Raw genomic sequence first — 22,345 nt, 5'->3', positions numbered from 1 at the left:
GGTGGACAAGTGCCAGTGGGGGGGTGGGGGAATAGAAATAAGAAAGGGGTTGGGACTTCCCAGTGTGGCCTTTTACTGCTGCCAAATGGGTGCACTTCAGCTACTCCCTCCTGTTCCCTCACTACCCCTAACCCTCATGAACCAACAGCCAGAGAAAGCTGGTGACCAGTGGTAAAACCTGTTGGCATCCTAGAAGGGTATCAATTCTACCTCCTAGAAACTTTTTAATTCCACCTCTTTCTGCTACTGCCTCCCTAGCAGTGGGTTTATAGTGAAAATATTTGATAACTGGTATGGCACAAACACTGACCAGTAAGGATGAAGGCTGGTTATAAACAATCAAGAAGGTTAAACTGGTGAGTCCTGCTCTTTGAAATTTAAGGTCCAATTGCCTCTGGAATAGATTTTGTGGGGGCTTCCTTAAGTGGATCTTCTAGTGTAATCTAATTCATGGCACAATAGCCAGAATGATCTTTTTCAAATGCAAATACTCTGGTCATCTCCCCACCAAACTTCTTAAAGCCTTTCCATGGCCATTTACAGCTCTCAAGATAAAGAGAACCTCCTTAACATTGCCTTTAAAGCCTCACATAGTTTATTCCCTATCTATCTGTAATATAATTAATAGCCTATCTCCTACGCAAAGCTGTAAGTTCTATTGGGGGAAGCCCTATATTTGTTTTTTTCCACACAATTATTTCCCTGATGACCAGAGCAGGAGCTTGTTAAATATTCTTTGAGTGAATAAATAAATCCTGAAACAATCCCAATTTTTCCAACATGTATCTACATAACTGGTCCAGAGTTTTTATTGCGTATACATGTGAATGTATTTTTAATAAACAGTTTCATAGAAGATACTTGTTCATATTCTTCATGTTGTCGAATAGTGCATTTTCCTGGTGGAGTGTCAGACATCTGGAAGCTGTTCTAAGTTACCCTTTTTGTTTCACTCCCCCGTATCTAAGCAGTCATGTGGTACTATCAGTTTTACTTCCCAAATGGTTTTCCCAGTCATTCCTTCTTCTCAACCTTTGGCTGTGCCTTGGTCCAGGTCTCATCATTTCTTACAGTTATTTCTGACCTGGTCTTTCTGCTTTCTTTCTGTTCTCCAGTCCATCTTCTGCAGAGCTGTGAGGACAAAGATGGAAACTTTCTAAAACCCAAACCTAGTTATGTCACTCTTGCCTTAAAATTCTTCAGGATGCCCTACAGAGGATCACGTTTTAGCACAACTTATAGAACCCTTCACAATTTGGGACCTGTCTATTTCTTGGGAACACCCTTTTAATAAATATTTATTAAACACCTACTATGTGCCAGAGGTTCCACTGGAAATATGATGGTCGAATAGGTAGTATTTTCTTGTCCCTTACTGAAAATATTGTCTAATGATAGAGTCACCCTTTGGGACAAACATACATAGCTACTATGTGTGGTTCCTGGAACCTGTCACCTTCTCATATTTCTTTTTTTTTTCTTATTGTACATCATAGATATATGCTTTCATATTTCTTGGTGGTGACTGGGGTGCCCCTTCTATTCCTCACCTTTACCCACATCTGCCTGACAAACTATTTATTTTTCAAGACTTAATTTAAGAACTATTTTTCTTGGAGTACTTTGTCTGATCATCTCCCCTCCCACAGAAAGAGTTTGCTGTTCTTTCATTTTTTCACTCCTAATAATCATATTTTATATTTCTTTATTTTTCTCTACACTATTCTCTAGACTCCACATAATATGATAGTTTGTCTTAGTCATTATCATTTCTCTAGACAGTAGATGGGTGCCTGTTAAGTGGTAAGCAGATACTCAATAAATGGTTGTTGACTGGGAAAATGTTTTCTTGTAATGTGAGAACCCAGAATATGTGGTTAATATCATGCACCCTTTTGTGGCAAACATTTTTAAAATCTTAAGAAATCATAATTTGTAATAGTAATTTGTTGATATATTTAAAAGTTTTGGTCTATTTTAAATGTAGAGTTCATTTTATTCAATGTCCTTTGTTTAAATGAAATCCAATTGTAATCTGACTCCTTTTAATGCTTATTATCAACTATGATAAAAAATTAACTTGTATAACTTGAATGATGTATGCACACTTAGGACAAAATTCAGCAATAACAATTTTCATTTGATTCTTTCTTACTTTGATTTGTGATGGGCTTTGGCATGGTTTGGTAAGGTAAATGTTGATATTTTCCCTCCTGGAATTTCCAGATTTTCTTTCTATTGATGGAGATAGACATTTTAGCAATTTATTTGCAAGCTAGGTCTCTCAGCCATCTCTTTTTCCCCAGGACACCTATTTATATTTCCATCTTTTGGTTATCCTTAAGCATAAAGTCAACATGAACTACTTCCTGTGACAGAAAATCCTGGTTAGAGCTCTCTAGGGTATGAGGATTCCAGTAAAGAGTTGTCTGAGATGGGACTACTAGGGATTGGTCTTGTCAATTCACAAATATTTATTAAGCACCTGCTCTGTGCCCTACTCTCCAGCAAGGTATAATTATTTTTGTCTTGTTCACCACTGTATTCCAATGCCTAGTAAATGCCTGATGAATATTTTTTGAATGAATAAATTCTTGGGAGATATGGAGGCTGCTCTTGGGGTGGGGGGAGAGGGCAGCTGGGCAGAGGAGTAGAAAGAGAACCATTAACCATGCTCCTACTATGTGCTAGGCCCTATGTTTACACTTTCCACATATTATGATGCACGTTTTACAAGAGCACTTTGAGGTAGATGTGGCCTTTATTTTCCATGAAACCCTTGTTTTCCCGGCTGGAGAGCCAAGGAGTAAACTTGAAATCACATAAACAGTATCATTATGTTGCTAGTTCTGTACTTACACTGTCTCTATTGACAGACCTTAGCTCTTCCAAAGCCCCCCTCAACTATTATGGAAAATGTCTGGGGGTGTCCTCCATGTACTCATGAAAAGAGGCTTCTTTGCATTTTGCCACTGCCTTTCCATTTGTCACATTGTGTCTACCATTTTTTGGCCCTACTGGTCTCCTGCTATAATGTTTCCACCTGTGGATTTCCCCAGGGGTTGAGTTGTTCAATATTCTATGCTCCTGAGGCTGCTTCACTGTCACATGGCAGCCCATTTGGCCCACAGATGATGCCACAGTGTCATGGAACTGTGAGAAAAACAACTTGGTGACTAGATAGATGATCTTTCTGTGGCAGAGGACAAAACATCTGGAGGGAAGGGCTGGCCTGGGCAAGGCACTTATTTAATGTGCTCCTCCAAGGGTGTGAAAGACAGAGGCACAGAAATCACTGCTATGCTGGGGGTGGAGGGTGCATAGCTGGAGCTTCAGGGTAAAGAGGTCACTGTCTGGCTCAGACCACCTCACAATTAAGTTTGTTGTTAAAATAAATCTTCCAACCACATAGAAGAAGAATAATGATTGGAAAGGCTTGGCATCCAATGGGAAATGCCTCAGGGGAACAAGTGGTATGTCCTTTTCAGAGATCCACCAAGGTTTAGCTAGGAGGGAAGTATGACAGGAATAAAAAGCCTGTAAAAAACTGATAGCTTTTCCTCTTTCTCTATTTCTGCAGGAGAAAGAGCATTTTTACTTCAGCAGTTCCAGGAAGGTAGGATTTTGTTTTGATTAATGTCTATGTCCGCTATTGGAAAGAGCCCCCAAAGTCTAAATTGGTATAGAAAAAATAGGGCAGAAAGCAATCTTTGGAAGAATAATAGATTCAGTCTCAAGGGGTAAGGGGATAATGAAAGGAATAAACTGCAGCATGGACTAGAGTTTTAAGGGTGGAATGTATAAGTGAGAAAAGAATGATTATTGAGCAGCTGTTAAGAAGACTTCAGAGATAATGATGGAAAAGGAGGAGCTTTAGGATATTTGCTGTGTCTCTTTGAAAAAATGTCAGTAAAAATTTAAGATATTTTCAAGAGTGTGTTTGGGTTTTGGACTTATGTTTCTGTTGAATTCAGCACTGATCTTAGACTGGTCATGAGAATAGTTCAGCTCTATTTGTGTTGCCATTGTATTAAAGAGCCAAGGTGAAGCCATGAAACCATTGATGAATGGAGTGATGGATTATGAAGTTCTGACAATATGAGTTTCCAGAGACCAGACAAAGCCAGAATCAATATGGGCTGTGGTTGTTGGTGAAGGTTTTAAAGAGCTCAATGGAACATAGCTGGGAATTAGGTCTAACAAAAAATATATAGGATTTTAATAAGATGAGGAGAAAAAAGGACATTAGGTAGTAGAAATATCCCAAGTAAAGGCAACAAGGTAGGAATGAGCATTGCATGTAAGGGGAATAGTCAGTTCAGCCTAAATGAAAGAGAAAATGGAGTGATAAATAGTAATTGGGAATTAGAATCTATCAGTAAAGTTAGTATGAATTAGAGGTCAGGTTATGCAGGTTATAGAGGATTTTAGATTCTGAGAGTGATGAGAACTAGGGATTCAGAAAGATTATCTGAAGAAAGAAAGTAATTGAAATGGAGGGAGCCTGGAGACACTCTTTTTTTTTTTGAGACAAGGATCCCTTACTCTGTCACACAGACTGGAGTGCAGTGGTGTGATCATAGCTCACTGCAGCCTCAAACTCCTGGGTTCAAGTGATCCTCCCCACCTCAGTCTTCGGAGTAGCTGGGACTACAGGCACATGCCACCACATCCAGCTAATTAAATGTGGTTTTTTTTTGTTTTGTTTTGTTTTTTTAGAGATGGAGTCTCTTTATGTTGCTGGGGCTGGCCTTGAACTGGCCTCAAATGATCCTTCCACCTTGGCCTCCCAGAGTGCTGGTATTACAGGCCTGAGCCACCATGCTTGGCCTGAGACTTTTTAAAAATCCACGTAGGAAGCATTTTAGGGTTTGGACTCTGTTGGGAGAAAATGTTGAAAGGATGAATCATAGGATTTTATAACTGATTAGATGTAGATGGCAGATGTGAGACCAGAATCAAATATAATTCTGATTTTTCTGGTCTAGAAGTTTTGGAGCATTATGGCTTCATCCTTTCATTTAGCCACTTAATATTTTCATTTATTCAAGAAATATTTATTGAGTACGTGCTATATTTTTGGTACTGGGATACAGAGAATAAAGATATCAAAAGCTCCCCAACCTTATGGAGCTTACGTTCAAGTGAAACAGATAATAGAAATGTAAATAAGGAAAATATGTAGCATGTTAGCTGTTGATGAATTATTTGAAGAAAATTAAACAGAGAAAGGGAATAATGAGTTGGGGAGTAGGTGAAGAAGGTACAATGATAAATAATTAAAGTAGGAGAGCTGGTAAAGGAGATAGTTGTCAGAGAGATAGACAAAAAACATGTGAGTTTGGACACATAAGTAATATTATTTTCTGGAAAATGTAGGCCAAGAATTCTTATGGGATGTTAGGAATGGAAATATATGTTTGGGAGCCACCAGCATAGCTGTAGTGATTGAGGCTGGCATCCCCGATTGAGGCAAGCCTGAAGACTCAACCTTGGAGGCTGCCTATTTTTAGAATTCTTTGGAAAAAGGAAGAAGACCCAGGAAGGGAAGAACAGTCTTCATGATGCCAACAGGTTTAGAAAGAGAGGCAGGAAAGAAAAAGAACTTAGTCCTTATGAATGTTTTCACTTCTGTTATGTAGGTGATAACTAAAAGGTCTAAGTCATCAATCTTTTCCTGTACCCACAGTCTTAATCTTCCTCTGGTAATGTCTTATGACAGTTTCTGCAAATATCAGGAAGTTGGCAATGAACCACTTTGTTGCTCAGAAATGGATAACCAAAGTGAAATTTACTTTTCTCTAACACTAAAATGAACCACTGAAATGATAGTGTCCTAAACAGTAGGTGCCTCATAAGTACTGAAGACTGTAGAAATATTTATTTCACAACTAACTCATCCACCCACCCTCTGTAAAGCACTTATACTACGTATCTTTATGCCATAGCCCCAGCCTTGAGGTTTTATAATCTAGCATGAATAATACCAGTGTGGTATGTTATGAAGGGTCTTTAGACAGGAAATATAATACATGAAACAAAAAGTAAATAGGTAGTTGACTTACATTGTCTTCGGAAGTGCATGGCTTACCAATTAGGCAATCACTTGTGCTCATTTTTACAAGGTAATGTTACTAATCTTTTCCTATAAAGTCAAGGCTGATTATGTATCTGTTATCTGTTTCCTCTGCATTAGAATCTGTTTTTTTAAATTTTAAAAGATTACTAAGATATACAAATCAAGCAAGAATGCTGTAGGGCTCAGAGGAATTGTAGTATGAGTCTTAGTCTGTGAATTGTAAAGGTACCCTCTGCTGACACTCTTGTGTGAACTTGCAGGCTGGTATGACAGACAACAGCAATGCAACAACAAAACAACAACAACGACAACAACAACATAATTCCATGAGACGTTAAGTGATTGTGACCTACATCTCACATTATATATTAATGACCTCTTGTAAAATCAGTGTGTATTCTATTGAATGGAAATTTAATGAGAAAAAAATGGAGCAACATTTAATATTGGTCAAAAACTCTTAACTCACTAATTTTAGAGAGTTAGTTTACTACCTTTTTGTTCTGTTCATTAACTTGCATGGGAATTAAAACAATCATGAATAATGGCAGTGATTGCAACACAAATTCCTTATTTTATAAGAATGACACATGAAACTAGTAGAGGCTGAAAATATTTGTTTCTATCCTTACATTACACAGCCCATCTTTCAGTGATGGAAATAAGCAAGTGATCATCTTTAGTCTTGATGCTCATGAATTACGAGTCATCCTCAGCTTGGGAATCTGGAATTGTTGAGTAGTATTAGACCTGACTTGCAAGCTCATGTTTTGCTATTGGAAACAAGCGCTTCCATTTCCACCCTGCGTTCTGCCCTTTTTTCTCTAAAGTTCAGGACTTACAAAATTTTCAACTTGAATATTGTTAACTGTTGTTTTTTTTTTTTTTGAGACGGAGTTTTTCTCTTGTCACCCACGCTGGCGCGATCTCGGCTCACTGGAAGCTCCGCCCTACCGCCGCCCCTCCCCCCAGCCCCCCCACCCCGCCCCCAATCTCTTGACCTTATGATCCGCCCACCTCGGCCTCCCAAAGTGCTGGGATTACAGGAGTGAGCCACCGCGCCCGGCCTAACTGTTGCTTTTTCTATACCTAGTAACATAGTATCAGAATTCTTGAACTGACAATGACAGATGTTTAAGAATTACTGATTTTAGTTGCCAGTTTTTTTTGTCAGACCAGACATTTCTGTTACTGAAGTTGATTTAGTTTGTGTTTCTTTCTTATTTTCTTTGTTTTGATTACTTTTATAATGTTCTTAAAATATATTTAAAAATGGACATATATGAATTCATTAGTAATCTCAATATAATATTTAAAATAGCCTTAATGTTGTTTTAGTTGTGAAGTTTTGTGTCCCTGTAATTCATAAACAGAACAAAGAAAAGTCAAAGAAACAGTAGGTAAGTTGATTTTCATAATCCTTCTTTCATAGGATCATCTGGGATGTATTAAAAACTTCTCTTTACCTTAACATAAAATCTAAGCAGGAAATACGTATTTTTACAGAAGTGAATCACTCATATTTGAAGTTAGTGAAGTTGTGGACATACTCAGATTTCTTTTTTTGTTCAAGAAACTTGAAAGATACTTTACTGCATGCTTTAGTCTGGCCAAATAAAAGGAGAAATTGGGCCCAAGATTCAAGAAAAGTATGTGTGGTGTACAATATCTGTGTTGGGATATGCTTAAAGATTCAAAAAGAAAAAAAAAACAAACTTTACATATATTCCAACATATCCCATATCTTTACATATTATTAGCATCTTAAAAAGCTGGACATAAAACGAAATGTGTAAAAGCCAACATTATGTCATGAGGAACAAAAAAGAGAAGAAGCAGACATTATAAACTTTCTTATATGCTTTACCAAAATTCCTTAAAAAATAAACTAGACTATGGCTTGCAGCCATAGGTGTAAAATAGATTATAAATTAATTTGGAAGCAGGTGTTTCCATGGTTGTGGGAAAAACAATGCCAACTGAACATTTTCATAGCATTAAAAGAGCAGACTATGGTTATGCTTACAACAGGCAAGAAAGAGAAATAAGATCATAATCCTGGAACATATTCCTCACTTTCTGAAACAAAACCTGGAGCCATAAATGCTGCAGCTGGAAGAGTTTTGTAGGAGTTTTGATCTTGGTGGGCGAATTCAGCATTAACATCTTTAACTCAGATGCATAGCTTGCAATAAAACCCATATCCATGAGGTATTTTCTTTTCCCAACTGTGAAGTTTCTGTTCTTTCTTTTTCTCTTAAAAAGAAATAAACAAAGACCAAAAATTATTGTATTTGTTAAACTTCAATTTGTCATTTCTTGGAGCAAGTAAAGTTGCAAAGGAGAAATTCTCAAGCCAGCCATATACATAGTTATAGTATTATTATTTTTTATACTCACTGGCACAGAATCCTATTCCATTAGTGAGTTGTGTTGAAGAATAACATCTATGCTTCCCTGGGCAATATTTTCCTCTGATAAGAATTGCATTTCCATTTGATCACAGATTCCATCTATTAGTTTTCAAACACCTAATTCTAGCAACTCCTACCCCTTTCATTTTCATTTTAGGGGAAGGAAAAAGATCTGACACAGGACTTAGTTGTCATTTCATTCCCTGGCTAGGGATAAATGACAACAATTGTGACGTCTTTTTCATTCTACTCTCCATAGACCTTGGAGATTGTTGTGGAATACTCATATACAAAGTAAAAGGAACAAGTTACCTGACCCTTCTAGTAGTCTTTTGCTTGATAATTAAAGGGACTGTCATATCATATACTTTATGTCATAATTATGCATACAGTTAATATAAAGTATATATGAATATACATGTATAAATACTAAAGATGTAAGGAAATAAGTACAAACAGTTAATTTTTGTCATGTTTTAGTGGTAATATTAGTATATGCCTGTATTTTCATTAACTTAAAACTACTAGACAAAAAAAAAAAAAAGGAATAATGTATTCCACAGCTATTTTCCACCATCTTCAATAAACTGAATTATCTATTGAATTCCCTATGACTGAATCATATGGTATTGTTTTTTCCATAGGTAAAAAAATAACTGAATATTAGCAATGTCATATGTTTCAACCTAATAAATTGAAGTTCAGTCACCAACCATGTGCTTCCCTTTGCTGGTTCAAGCTGAAAATATTTGGAGCAGGAATCTTTTCTCCGTATACTTCCATTGGAGGGGTTCAGCTTGCCCCCACTAATCTAACACATGTCCTTGTTTCCCCTTCAGAGGGCTCATTTTCTTCTGCCTCCATGTTTTTTTTCCTCTCTTTTAGTTTCTTCCTTGATGTTTTCACTTTTGTTTTTCTCCTCTGAACCCAGGCCTGCTGTCTCCCTTCTAAGTATTTCTGCAATCTACAACTCCAGAATTCTTGCAGCAAATTACATTCCACAGTACTTCTCCCTAGTTAGTTGGTCACTCAGTTAACATTTACTGACAGAATGTAACACATTATGATAATAGAAATTATAGGAAAAATGAAAAGAAAAAGTCTCTGCTACTTTTAAGGAATTTATAATCTAGTGGATAAAATTAAAACTGCACTTATGGAAATGACTGAAGAAAACAAGTAAGACAATATTTTAACCCACATGGCAAGCTGGAAAACAAGAATAGGGGATTTGGGGTTGGGCACAGTGGCTCCTGCCTGTAATCCCAGCACTTTGGGAGGCTGAGGCAGGAGGATAGCTTGAGCCTGGAAGTTTGAGACCAGCTGGGGCACATAGTTAGACCTCATCTCTACAAAAAAAATTTTTAAAAATTAGTCAGACATGGTGGAATGCTAGTCCCAGCTACTTCGGAGGTGGAGGTGGGAGAATTGCTTGAACCCAGGAGGTGGAGGCTGCAGTGAGTCATGATTGCACCACTGCCTCCAGCCTGGGTATAGAATTCATGTTGGTTGACAATGCAAGTGATTTTCAACTGACACTCCACTGGTAGTTGGGCATCCCAAGCTCGTTGCCCCACAGTCATCTCTGATATCACAGATTTAACATTGAACTTGGGCTGGGTATGGTGCCTCATGCCTTTAATCCCAGCAATTTGGGAGGCTGAGGTGGGCGGATCACCTGAGGTCGGGAGTTCAAAACCAATCTGACCAATGTGTAGAAACCCCGTCTCTACTAAAAATACAAAATTAGCTGGGTATGGTTGTGCATGCCTGTAATCCCAGCTACTTGGGAGACTGAGGCAAGAGAATTGCTTGAACCCAGGAGGTGGAGGTTGCGGTGAGCCGAGATAGTGCCATTGCACTCCAGCCTGGGCAACAAGAGGGAAATTCCATCTCAAAAACAAAACAAAACAAAAACAAAAAAACCACACAGAAAAAACATTGAACTCGCTTTCTTCTCCCAGCCAGAGATTCTGACTGCACGCAGAATTGTTCCATGTAGGACAAAAGGAAAAATGTTTCTGCAGAGAGAGAGAGAGAGAAAGAAAGAGAGGGAAGGAGAGAAGAATACAGATAGAGAACAGGGGGGTGTGAAATACATACCTATGAAACTTTCTCCAAGTCTTTCTACAGGTTCTAAACTCAAAATATGTTTGGGTGTGAATAGATTTTTGCAGAAACCAGTGACCAGATTTGGCTTCCTTCCTGGATTGATGTGTTGCAGTGCAAGGCAGAAGCCCAAGGAAGCCACTCCTGAGCCCTGGCAGGAATCGCAGATCTCTGCCTTTCACAGTCCTACAGAATTTGCAGTTGTCCAAATTTAAACAGGTTTCAACTTCTTATTTGACACCTCTGTTTTATTTTGGGGTTCTGTCCAGTATCATTTGAATTAAGAGGCTGTACTGAACCAGGAGTACAGCCTTACCATGACTTCCAAACTGTAGAGTGCATTGTGCAGGGAGAGGAGGAGCTTGTGGAATCTGCTAAAACTCTTGCTAATTTTGGAAATTCCATTTGTATTAAAAGTAAATTTATGGAAACCATTTTGAGATAGATAATATAGCCTTTGGAGGAAAATGCACTGTTTAATATTGGCTACTTCAGAAAGAAGCTCGGAATGTGCTGAATCATAAACAAGACACGTGGTAGCTTCGGACAATTTATGAGATGTAAGAACATACATAGGACATCCTGATTTGAAGTATGATTTTGTTAAGAGAGAGAAAAGACATTTTGTGGCAAACTCCTACTGGCAGGCAAACCCCTTACTTTTCCAGAAATGAATGTCAGGAAATGGAAGAAAAACCAGAGAGGTAAACTACTACACCTCCATGAGCTAAGATGCTCACATAAACACCTAATCCTCTCTTGTACGTGGATGAGGCCCCAGGGAGAGGAGCTGCAAAGGGCAGGGTGCCCACTTAACAATATCTTTTCACTGGGTGGACTCAAAGATCCAGGGAGGCCTCTAACTCTGAGGGTGAAGAAAATGTGGCACAAGGTTTGGGCTGGGAGTTCATCCATTCTTGGGGCTCCCTTAAGCCCTACCGCCGTCAACTCCATTAACAATAGTGGTATATTCACAGGACTCTCTTCCTCTAGGTTCTTTGGAGACCTCCATTGCCAGAAAAGGCCTTTGTGGTTGAGCTGAGTGGAAGCAACCCATTAGGTAAATGAAGAGGCAAAGCTGGATGAGGATTCTAATAGGATCTTTAGAGACTGGCTTTCTCCAAGGTCTTAGGATAAAGATAGAAGGACGTCAAGGCCGTGGAGTGAGAAGGGTGGGTGTGAAGGGGAACTGAATGCCGAGTCGTCAATGTGCTGTGCCTTCTCCTTTCCTTTCCCTTGGAGGGAGAACTTGGTAAAAGCTGTGAAAGACTGATAATATTCCCCTTCTCTCCTTCACTTAGGGGAAGGTTTAAAAAACACTTGATTGCAATATGACTGACATATGAAAAACTCTATGTATTTAACATATATAGCTTGATGAGTCTGGGATAAGTTTAGGCCTGTGAAACCAACAACATCATCAAGGCCATAAATATATTCATTACCTTTCAAAGTTTCCCCCTGCCCCCTTTATTAGTATTATCATTAATTTGTTTGTGGTCAGAACACTTAATATAAGATCTATCCACTGGGCGCGGTGACTCACGCTTGTAATCCCAGCACTTTGGGAGGCCGAGATGGGTGGATCAAGAGGTCAAGAGATCGAGACCATCCTGGCCAACATGATGAAACCCCATCTCTACTAAAAATACAAAAATTAGCCGGGTGTGGTGGCACGCGCCTGTAATCCCAGCTACTTGGGAGGCTGAGGCAAGAGAATCACTTGAACCCGGGAGGCGGAGGCTGCAGTGAGCCGAGATCAGGCCACTGCACTCCAGGTTGGGCAACAGAGTGAAACTCCATCTCAAAAGAAAAAAAAATATATAAGATCTATCCTTTTAGCAAAATTTAAGTATACAATAAGAGAATATCATTACCTATAGGCACTTTGCTGTATAGTAGATCTCTAGAACTTATTTACCTTACATAACTGAAATTTTGTACCTTTTAACTGTTACCTCCCCATTTCCCCCTCCCACCAGCTCTCAGCAACCACCACTCTACTCTCTCTTAACAAGATGGGTAAAATTGCATTCACCAGAATTCACTTAGACGGGCAAATGTCCTGTTTGAGAAAGGGCTTGGAGTATAGAATGAGCTTTCAATATTATGAATAGAGGTCTTTAAAAAAAATTAGATTCAAGGGGCACATGTGCAGATTTGTTATATGGGTGTATTGTATAATGTTGAGGTTTGGGCTTGTAATCATCCCCTTGCCCAAGTAGAACACAATACCTGATAGGGATAGAGCTCTTTTGAGGTAGACAAGCAAAGAACTTGCTCACTTCTTGGAGAGAAGGAAGGATAGATTGGTACTGGTGAATCTACCTGGATGACAGAAAATCATTTGATCTAAGATGCAATTTCTCTTCATGGCTGTCTAAATTTGTAATAAAGGTAATAAATTCAAGAAATGCTGGGGCATGAGTGGATTTTGGTGGAAGGCAATGAAGTGGTTTAATGTGGAATTACAGGAGCACATGGATAGGAGAGTATGGGGTCAGACAGAAGGATGAGAAACTTGAACGTCACCCAGAGTGTTCTGCATTCTCACAGTCTATATAACTGGCAGCTAAGTTTAACCAGATCTATGATATGATGTGTGTGTGCATGTGTGTGTATGTGATTGTGTGTGTGTGTATGTGTGTGTGTCACCTAGCTGAGTGAAAGAAAGGAGTCATATCTTTCTGGGAACCTTCCTGGCCCCAGGACTGTGTGTTTCCATGGCAGCACTTTACGCACTGTATTATAATTACAACCCTTTCCACTCCTTTTTTTTTCTTCTGGACACAGACGTTTCCAATCCACTGAACTATCACTGTTCCCTCACTCAAAGGCTCCCTTGTCTTTCTGTTTCCATAAGAAGTCCATGCAGATGAGGCAAAATCCTTTCAAATAATTCTGACCTTGTCCCCATCGGATGGATCTAATAAGACCAAAATAAAAAGGAAGGGTGTGGAGGAATCCTCTTTGAGTCCCACATGACTGCCATCCTCATTCCTGCCTTTACATTGTTGTTTATCATAGCCTCTTGTCCAAATGTCTTCCTTCCACCTAAATCTTACCCATTTTTCAAGTCCTAGCTGAAGGCACACCTTCTCCTAAGCTTTTCTGTGATGCTTCCAGTCCTTGTTGATCTCCTTTCTAGCAAATATCTTGTCTCTCCAAGTCCATTGTCTCATGAGGATGAGACATGTTTTATACTTCTGAAACCCCTGTGGTGTGTAACCCATAGTGAGCATTTAATTTAAGTGCATTTATTGCACAAGTAAGTGTGGTCTACTGACTAAAAATGTAAGCCCCTAGAGGGCATGGTCTAGGACTTGCAGGTGTTTTTTACAAGGCTTCACAGATTTTAGTGTGTTAGACTTTATTGAACAATGAAAACGATGAGAGTACTAGAAACCTCCTTAAAGACTCAAGGGGGTGCATGCTGGCTCTGATACTTTATAATGGATGTGTAATAGCAATAAGCTGTTCTGTAGGTGTCCTCTCAGTGGCCAGACTAAGAGAACAATTATTACAATTATCACCTACTGAGATTTCAACCAATTTCCTTGTGCAATTGTTTCTATAAGGCTTCTTAAAGGACCCAACATCCTGACTCTGAATTTATCCTGGATTGACTAATGTATTATTATTAGCAGAAAAGACACAAGGGCAAAGTGTAAGTAGAAAATCAGCAGCCATTGGTCCATAGTAAGACTGGAAAAATGGAAGTAAGCCAGAGTCTCTTTTCTCACTCAAAGAGCTCATACCTTTCTTAAAGTCTTGTGTTATTAATAATAATAATAAAAAACTTTGTCAGCTACTTGGATGCAGACAACATTCCAAAACCAACAGAAATGGTTTTGAGGAGCCAAGTCTTAGGGTTTGTATAATTGCTAAACACTGTGCTTCTCAACTTTCATAAGACAAACCCATCTTCAAAATTTATTTATGAGATGAATAATTGAGCCTGAAAATTTGAGTCTGACATTTCCTGTCCCTATTGCGGACCTCTGCAGAGTTGTCTTAATCACGTTTTCAGTAGTGTCCAAGAATGACATTGTTCTGATCCTTTTAAAGCAGAAACCACAGACTTTTTTTTAGCGTAAGTGATTGCCTCAATTTGGTAACCATTTCCTTTGGGGCACGGAATTGTTTCTCTTTTACTAGTGGAATACGTCCTGCAGAAATGGAGGAATCACATCCTTTGCCCAGCTTTCCCCTACTCTGTCAATGCAATGGAAGATTTGACTTCATAAAAAGCCATTATGTGTCATAGACAAAGGATATTCTTTTTCATCCCTGTAAAATTTATCTTGCCCAGGGAGTCACATAGGGAAGGGTTGGGTGAGGCAGGAATGAACTGACTCATTGATATATCTCTGGTGAACTCTCTGGATTGCTTTAGAGGGATGAAATTAAGCAGTTGAATGATTGTCTAAATTCCGAGGCAGGGAACTGGCTTAAGAACAACAAACACAATTTGGGCCTGCATAAAATAGAGAGCTTTTTAGGGGATCAGAAGAAACCTGTTTTGCACAGGTGTTACTCTAATTGTGATCCAGAGCCATGGAGAATTTCACAGTGTGCTGTGGTTCCTGCATTGAGACCACAGCTGTTATAATTCATGCTGCTTACCCTGTGTGGTGGTCTTGCATTATTACATAGGTCCATAATAGGATGCACAAAGAAAAATAAAACAAGATATCAAGGCTCATGCTTTGTTTGAGTGAGTGGGGGCAGCTTTCCTCCCGTATGTAGGTTTTGATCTGTTTAACAGGCCTTTGGAGAGCCAAATGTACAAAATGAAAACTTCTCCCAGTATTTAGAGTCACTTTTTTCAGTGGTTACCAAGCAAAGATTGCACATACTTTGAAGTTAATGTGGAAGGCAAAATTAAAGAAAACAAAAACAAAACTTTGATATTCCAGAGACCAACATCCAGGTCAATAGGATAAAAACTTCTGGCCGAACGTGGTGGCTCATGACTGTAATCCCAACACTTTGGGAGGCCGGCGGATTGCTTGAGCCCAGGAGTTTGAGACCAGCCTGGGCAACATGGTAAAACCCTGTTTCTACAGAAAAGACAAAAAATTTAGCCCGGCGTGATGGCATGCGCCTGTAGTACCAGCTACTTAGGAGGCTGAGGTGGGAGGATCACCTGAACCTGGGCGGTCTAGGCTGCAGTGAGTGGTGATTGTGCTGCTGCACTCTAGCCCAAGGGACAGAAGAAGACCCTGTCTCAAAAAATAAAAAATAAAAAAAAAGAAAGTTTCTGAAAATTGAGATTTTTGGTATTATTTCTCTTAAAAGTTGGCTTGGTCCTGAATGTTAAAAAGTCTTTGAGATACAAATTATTATCTGCTACATTTGATTCTGGGGGTAAGAATAGAAAATATCCATTCCTTTTCATTAGTAGATTTACATGGTGATCTGCTTTTAAACTGGTGGTTGAGTTTCCTTGGGGATTGTAATTCTGCACAGTGTCAGCAGAAGTTTGTGAAACATGGGACCCAGTAAGCTCAATCAGTTTTTAAGGTTGTGTGTCTTGTTTGTCACGCTTCCTGGGATGAGGAAACAAGGTACTTAATATCTGTGAAATTAACATTAAAAAAAATCAACAATAAATAGCTTTTCCTTGGTTACTCAGAACTCGTTATTGAACTGTCAGTGGGATTGCTGGGATTGCTTTTTAATTTTGAAAATCTTGTCACTCTATCTTAGGTGACTATCTCCAGTTGAAAACTCTTGGTGTTGGATGTTCTTACCTCCCCAACTTTCTACAGAGCTTTTTCTTTCTCACTGAACTCTATATAAATTGCTTTACAGTCACTTTCTCACACGGCTATATTTCAGTGCTTCTTCCTTCCTGTTCCCATAGCACCTTATATATTATATTGGCAAAGGGATTATAAATACTTCAAATAATAGGAACTATTGTATTCTTATCTCTGTATCTCTATTAATCTAAATTTATTCATTAGCTCAAAGATTATTCCCCATCTCTTACTTTTTTTCACAAGCCTTTGTTTCTTTTCTTAATAGGCCCTCTTTTTATCATCCCACTTAGAAACAGTCTTTTTATATAACTTTAATGTTGTAATCTTCAAATTAAGCTACACATTGGAATCATGTAGAGAGCTTTAAGAAAATACTAACACTGGGGTCCCATCTCTAGGAATTCTGATTTAATTGGTCTAGAGTGTTGCCTGGACATTAAGTTTTATTCCCCTCCAGAGCTCCCTGGGTGGTTCTGATGTCCAGCCAAGATAAAGGGCCACTGCTCTGATGCCCTATTGATACTAATCATGAGTTTACTTGGCTTTGTATTCTCTGCAAGTGTGTAGCATTTTAATCTTTGCAATGATTTTTACTTAAAATAATAATAATAACTAATGATTACTGAGCACTTCATTTAATAAACACTTAACAATTTATTTTGCCTTCACAAAAATAATATGAGATAAGAGATAGTATTGTTCCCATTTTACAGATGAAGAAACTAGAGCATGAGGAAGGTAAGTAAATTGCTTCAGGTCACAGAGCTGGTAAATAAATGGCAGAGCTGAGATTTCTACCCAGGAAGGTTGGCTCCAGAGTCCACCTTTGCAGTCATGACATTATGCTGTTGTCTGTCATTCCTTCTTGGGACAATGACTTCTGATTAATGGAGATTTCCAATTAGACAGAAAATTTGCTAACTAGTCACGTAGGATTTCTCTCATTGCTTTTATCGATACGGGTTTGCACTGAGTAGTATGAGGAAGAAGAAATTCCTACTACAGAGAGGAGACAGACCAAAATATACAAGAAAACATGTCACAGAGCCATAGAAGCACCTAATCTAGTGTTTTCAACAGTGGCATTATTGACATTGTTGGTCAGACAATTTTTTTTGAAGGGAAGGAGGAGCTGTCTTCGTCATTATAGGATGTTGAGCCTCTACATTCTACTCTGTTGATGCCATTAGCACCCTTCTCCCAAGTTGTTACAATCAAAAATATTTCCAGACATTGCCAAATGTCCCCTCATTGAGAACTATCACTCTAATCAAACAGACTTCGAGTTAGTAACAGTAATTAAACTATTAAGATATTGTGTTGGATAGTGACAACTTTTTACAATGAAAATATGTCATAATTTGTTTATTCAAATGAGCGTTTCCACCCAAGTAATTGGCTTGGAAGCCTGCACACTTATTCCAATAACATTGCTGTTGCTCAAAATATTTTTGAAGTTTTGTTCAGATCATGTGGTACAATTTCTTCATATTACCCAGAATAATAAATCATCCTTTAATGGTGGGCTTAATATTTAGAAAGTTCTAATAGATATTTAGAGCCAAGGATGATAAGCAAGGTGTGTTGATAAAAATGAATTGCAGAGTTTTATTTTTTCAACTTTAACAACATAGTCCTTCACGTATGGCTCATAAACTATCTTTGACATCAGTTAAACAAGAAGAGTTCAAACTAATGTTCTGATTTGTAACATCCTTTGTAGAAGTCCTTCCAGAATTTTTTCTCTGAGGCCTAATGATATGAACACTGTGGAAGTGCTCTTCTGGCCAATAATACCTCCCCTGTCTTCAGTGTTCTCTAAGAAGGCTGGTTATTTTTGTTCAAAAATAAATTTTGAGTTTTAAGCATCACATGTCATGCATGGACTAAGAATTTGCTTGGGTGAGCAAGTCCCATTACCAGAGGAAAGTGGGAAGATTCCTAAAGGGAGCTAGTTTTGAAAGAGGAGAAAGCCATAGACTGGCTGAGAGAAGCTGGGGAAGTAATCCAGGTAGGGGCAGTAATTTGGGCAAACCTTTGGAAGTGGGAGGGAGTTAATCATGAGCTCGGGATGGTAAGCAGGTCCACTTAACTGGATTGAGAGTCTAGGACTGTAGGTCTTAATCCTGGCCATGTATCAGCATCATCTGAGAAGCTTTTTGTTTGTTTGTTTGTTTTTGTTTTTTGTTTTTTTTTGAAGATAGCTGCTTGTGCCAGGCATGGTGGCTCGCGCCTGTAATCTCAGCACTTTGGGAAGCTGAGGCCCGCGGATCACCTGAGGTCAGAAGTTCAAGATCAGCCTGGCCAACATGGTGAAACTCCGTCTCTACTAAAAATACAAAAATTAGCTGGGCATGGTGGCATGAGCCTGTAGTCCCAGCTACTTCGGAGGCTGAGGCAGAAGAATTGCTTGAACTCAGAAGGTGGAGGTTGCAGTGAGCTGAGATCATGCCACTGCACTCCAGCCTGGGTGACAGAGTGAGACTCTTTTTCCAAAGTAAATAAATAAATAAATAAATAAATAAAGCTTCTTGAGTCTCACACTGGACCTATTAAATCAGACTCTCTGCAGATGGGCCTTGAGCCTTTGTGTTTTGTTTTGAAAATCTTCACAAGACATCTTGATGCCTAGGCATGTTTGAAAATCAACTTACTGAGATATAAATTTTGTTGAGTAAAGAAAAGGGAGCCTGCAATCCATGTTTTGCATGACTCACAAAGCAAAAGAGGGCCAGATCAGGCTTTTGAGCAGGGAAGAGATAACCTCATGCAGTTTTGTAGATACCAAGATGATAAGACTGATTTAATATCAGAGAACCCAAAAGCAGGTTAAATAACTTGTCCAAGTTCATGTAGCCAGTAAGCAGAAAGCTATGGCATAATTCCAAGTCTTTTGATTTCACTTCAGTGTTTGTACCATGGGGGCAGACCAGAGGAAAAGAAAAAAAAGATTTGATGGTAAGTAGCAGAAGGAGAGAGGTTAGAATACTATGAAAGTTATCTCTAAATTGAGAGTCGTGGATAACAGGAGGGAAGAAAACTGAAAATTGAACACCTATCATGTGCCAGGGTATATCTCATTTAATCTTCCCAAGACCACAACAGGGTAATAGTGGCCCATATAAGGATACTGAGGGTCAAGGTGGTTAATAGTTTGCCCAAGGCCACACAGACAGGAAGTGAAATTTGGACCTACACCTAGGTCTGCTGGCTCCACAGCTCATGCTCTTCACTATTCTACTTGGTCCCTCATCAGAGAGCAGTGCTTCTTATCAAGGGCAATTTTGCCCCCAGGGACGTTTGGCAATGTATGGAGACATTTTGGGTTGTCACAATTTTGGAGAAGGTGGGGGCTGCTACTGGCATCTGGTGGGAGGGCCAGATATGCTGCTCAACCATGTACACAGCAGCCACAAAGAATTATCCAGCTCAAAATGGCAGTACTGTTGAGGTTGAGAAACCCCAGCCCAGAAGGATGGTTGTAGCTCAGAAAGTTGGAAATGAAGGACATGTTGATGAGCAAGTTGATGAAAGGATTTCAAACATTCGTGAGTTAGGTATTCAATGAAATCTAGCTGTGTCTCCTCTCTTTCTGCCTGAGTTTTACATGAGGCTGAGATGTTGCCCTATATGTTATAATCTAGTTACTGACTTTCTCATGCCTAACTGACTGCATCTTTACAAAAGCCCTCCTTCAAGACCCCAGATGGGTTTACTGCAAGAACGGCTCTTGTGCCAGTTTCTAACCACCTGTTAAGGTGAGGGAGCTTCAGTTTCCCCCATTTCTTTCTCTTTTTTCTTTCGGTTTTATTATTATTTTTCTTTTTTTTATGACCCATTGAGTTCTTGGCAGATCTGTTAGACATTTTCTCCAAGTTTCTCTTTTGAGCCTTTTTGTCTGAGGGAGGTGGATCCTTGTTTACCCAGACCTGAGTAGAAATTACCAAGCCCAGAGGCCACAATGAGGCAGCCATTTTTAGTCACTTTCCACCTGGGCTGAATTTGAGCCAGAAGATAAGAGACAAAATATATCCCATTATCAGCCCCCTAAGCCATCTACTCCCCCTGATTTCTCCCACAGATATTCTTGTTTCAATGCCAGTAAGCCCAAATACTCTATTTGTGGTGGCTTGGAGCCAAAATCCAGGTGTGATATTCCAAAGCATTCTTGTAGAGGAATTTTCAGCTGGTATTTTGTTTACCTGCATTTTTGGCCCATCTCAATCCCTTAGGAGCCAAAAGCTCACAGAACTGTAACATCTCTAACTCTTACCGTATCTGTCTATAAAATATGCATGAATGCAGACTTTACACAATGGATCTGTGGCCTTTGGTGACCTCTTCATTGCCTTTAACTTTCTTCAGGAAATTCCAAGAGACTGTGGAAACACCTCCTATCTTGCTGCTGCTCATTAGGAATCTAGTACCTTCTCACAAAATGCTCTAGGGTTCTTGGCAAGAAAAAAGAAAGGCTGTAAAATCAAGATATGTTGTTCTTAGGATTACTTTATATATATATTTTTCGAACGCTCATCTTAAGGCAAACCTGGAAGAAAAGCATAATAATTATACTAGTCATAAATGAATATTACCACCTTATCCATTCTAGAAGAAGATTTAAAAATAATCCAGGTTTGGATTTTGATGTGTTTGGCGTTGGGATCAGTCTTCCCCAATACCTTCCTCTTTACGAAAGGAAGCCATTGTGTTGTTCCTCTCACTTTGGGGCTAGGAGGTATCTGTTCTGGCTCACTCTGTGACTTTCTCCTTTGCTCACCTTGCAACTGTTCTAGGCCTTATCTCTGATGTCTGCCTTGGCCTCTGGGAATGCTGCACAGCACTGGCCATGGGTCAGTAGAGAGAGACTTATGGCAGAAGGCTTGCAGGCAACTTTTTCTCCTACTACCTTTATTGTTTCTCAATCTTGTTTCTGCATCTGTAAAATGCAGGTAATGCTTCCTGGCTTCTTTGCCCTATTCATGAATCAGGAGGACTTTGTCGTATTCATTGTATCTAGAGCAATTCTTGGTGCCTAGGAGCCACATAATAAATATATGCTGAATGAATGAATAAACATCATGTAAAAGTCTCCAATTCTAAATGAACTTAAGGTACTTCTTTTTTGGAGAGTGCATTGCATTTTAAACTAGTCTGTTTTTAGTACATATAGATAAAATAAAAATTTTCAGTGATATTTCTGCCCTGGCTTGCTTCCGGCCCTGGGCCATGCAACAATTGGAAGAACACAAGGAATGAGACGGTCATAGATTTTTCCATGTAAGTAGTGAGAGGCCCTTCAGAGCATGCAATATTTTTTTCCTTGGCATGGTTTTAGTAGAAAATGCTTATTATTATTTATTATGTATTTCTTAAGGGAAAATGGTATAGAATCTTCATCTAGATTTTTCTGATTTTAAGATTTATATGAAGATGAGAACTAGATTAGGACTTAGGTTCTTACTGAGTCCACTGCACTTGTGTTTCCTGCATATTTCAAAGCACGGATACCCATTGCCTTGGCTTACAGCTCAGGAAGAGTGAAGAACCTACAGCCAATGTCTGTCTCCTGATTCATAAGCATGATGCACACACACGTTATCAGGACAGTAGCAGCCTGGAAAAGTTAAACTTCAGTACTTGTGTATTTTGCTGATTCCCTGTTGCACTTCTGCTGAATCTTAGATAACTTGAGCCTGCATACATTTTTGTTTAAATGACTCAGGGTAAGTTTCCTTCTTTGAACATCCCTATGATTAAAAATTCAGGCTGGGTGCAGTGGCTCACGCCTGTATTCCCAGCACTTTGGGAGGTTGAGGTGGGTGTATCACCTGAGGTGAGGGGTTCCAGACCAGTCTGGCCAACATGGTGAAACCCTGTCTCTGCTAAAAATACAAAAATTAGCTGGGAGTGGTGGTGGGTGCCTGTAATCTCAGCTACTCAGAGGGCTGAGGCATGAGAATCGCTTGAACCCGGGA

The 22,345-nt window shown here is 39.2% G+C and overlaps 1 long non-coding RNA gene across 1 annotated transcript; it reads right to left on the bottom strand.

Annotated features, from left to right (window-relative positions):
- Window positions 1–744: 744 nt before the first annotated feature.
- On the bottom strand, window positions 745–8,726 carry LOC129059393 (uncharacterized). The gene is made up of 3 exons (XR_008525251.1): window positions 8,480–8,726; window positions 8,156–8,335; window positions 745–1,131 (listed from the first exon to the last, which is right to left on the bottom strand). It is a non-coding gene; the product is annotated as an uncharacterized LOC129059393 (long non-coding RNA).
- Between the last annotated feature and the right edge of the window lie 13,619 nt (window positions 8,727–22,345).

This window comes from Pongo abelii, chromosome 4, assembly GCF_028885655.2.
Source record: "Pongo abelii isolate AG06213 chromosome 4, NHGRI_mPonAbe1-v2.0_pri, whole genome shotgun sequence".
NCBI lineage: Eukaryota > Metazoa > Chordata > Mammalia > Primates > Hominidae > Pongo > Pongo abelii.
The sequence above is the reverse complement of the archived record's forward strand: the minus strand, read 5'-3'. Positions and strand labels throughout refer to the sequence as shown.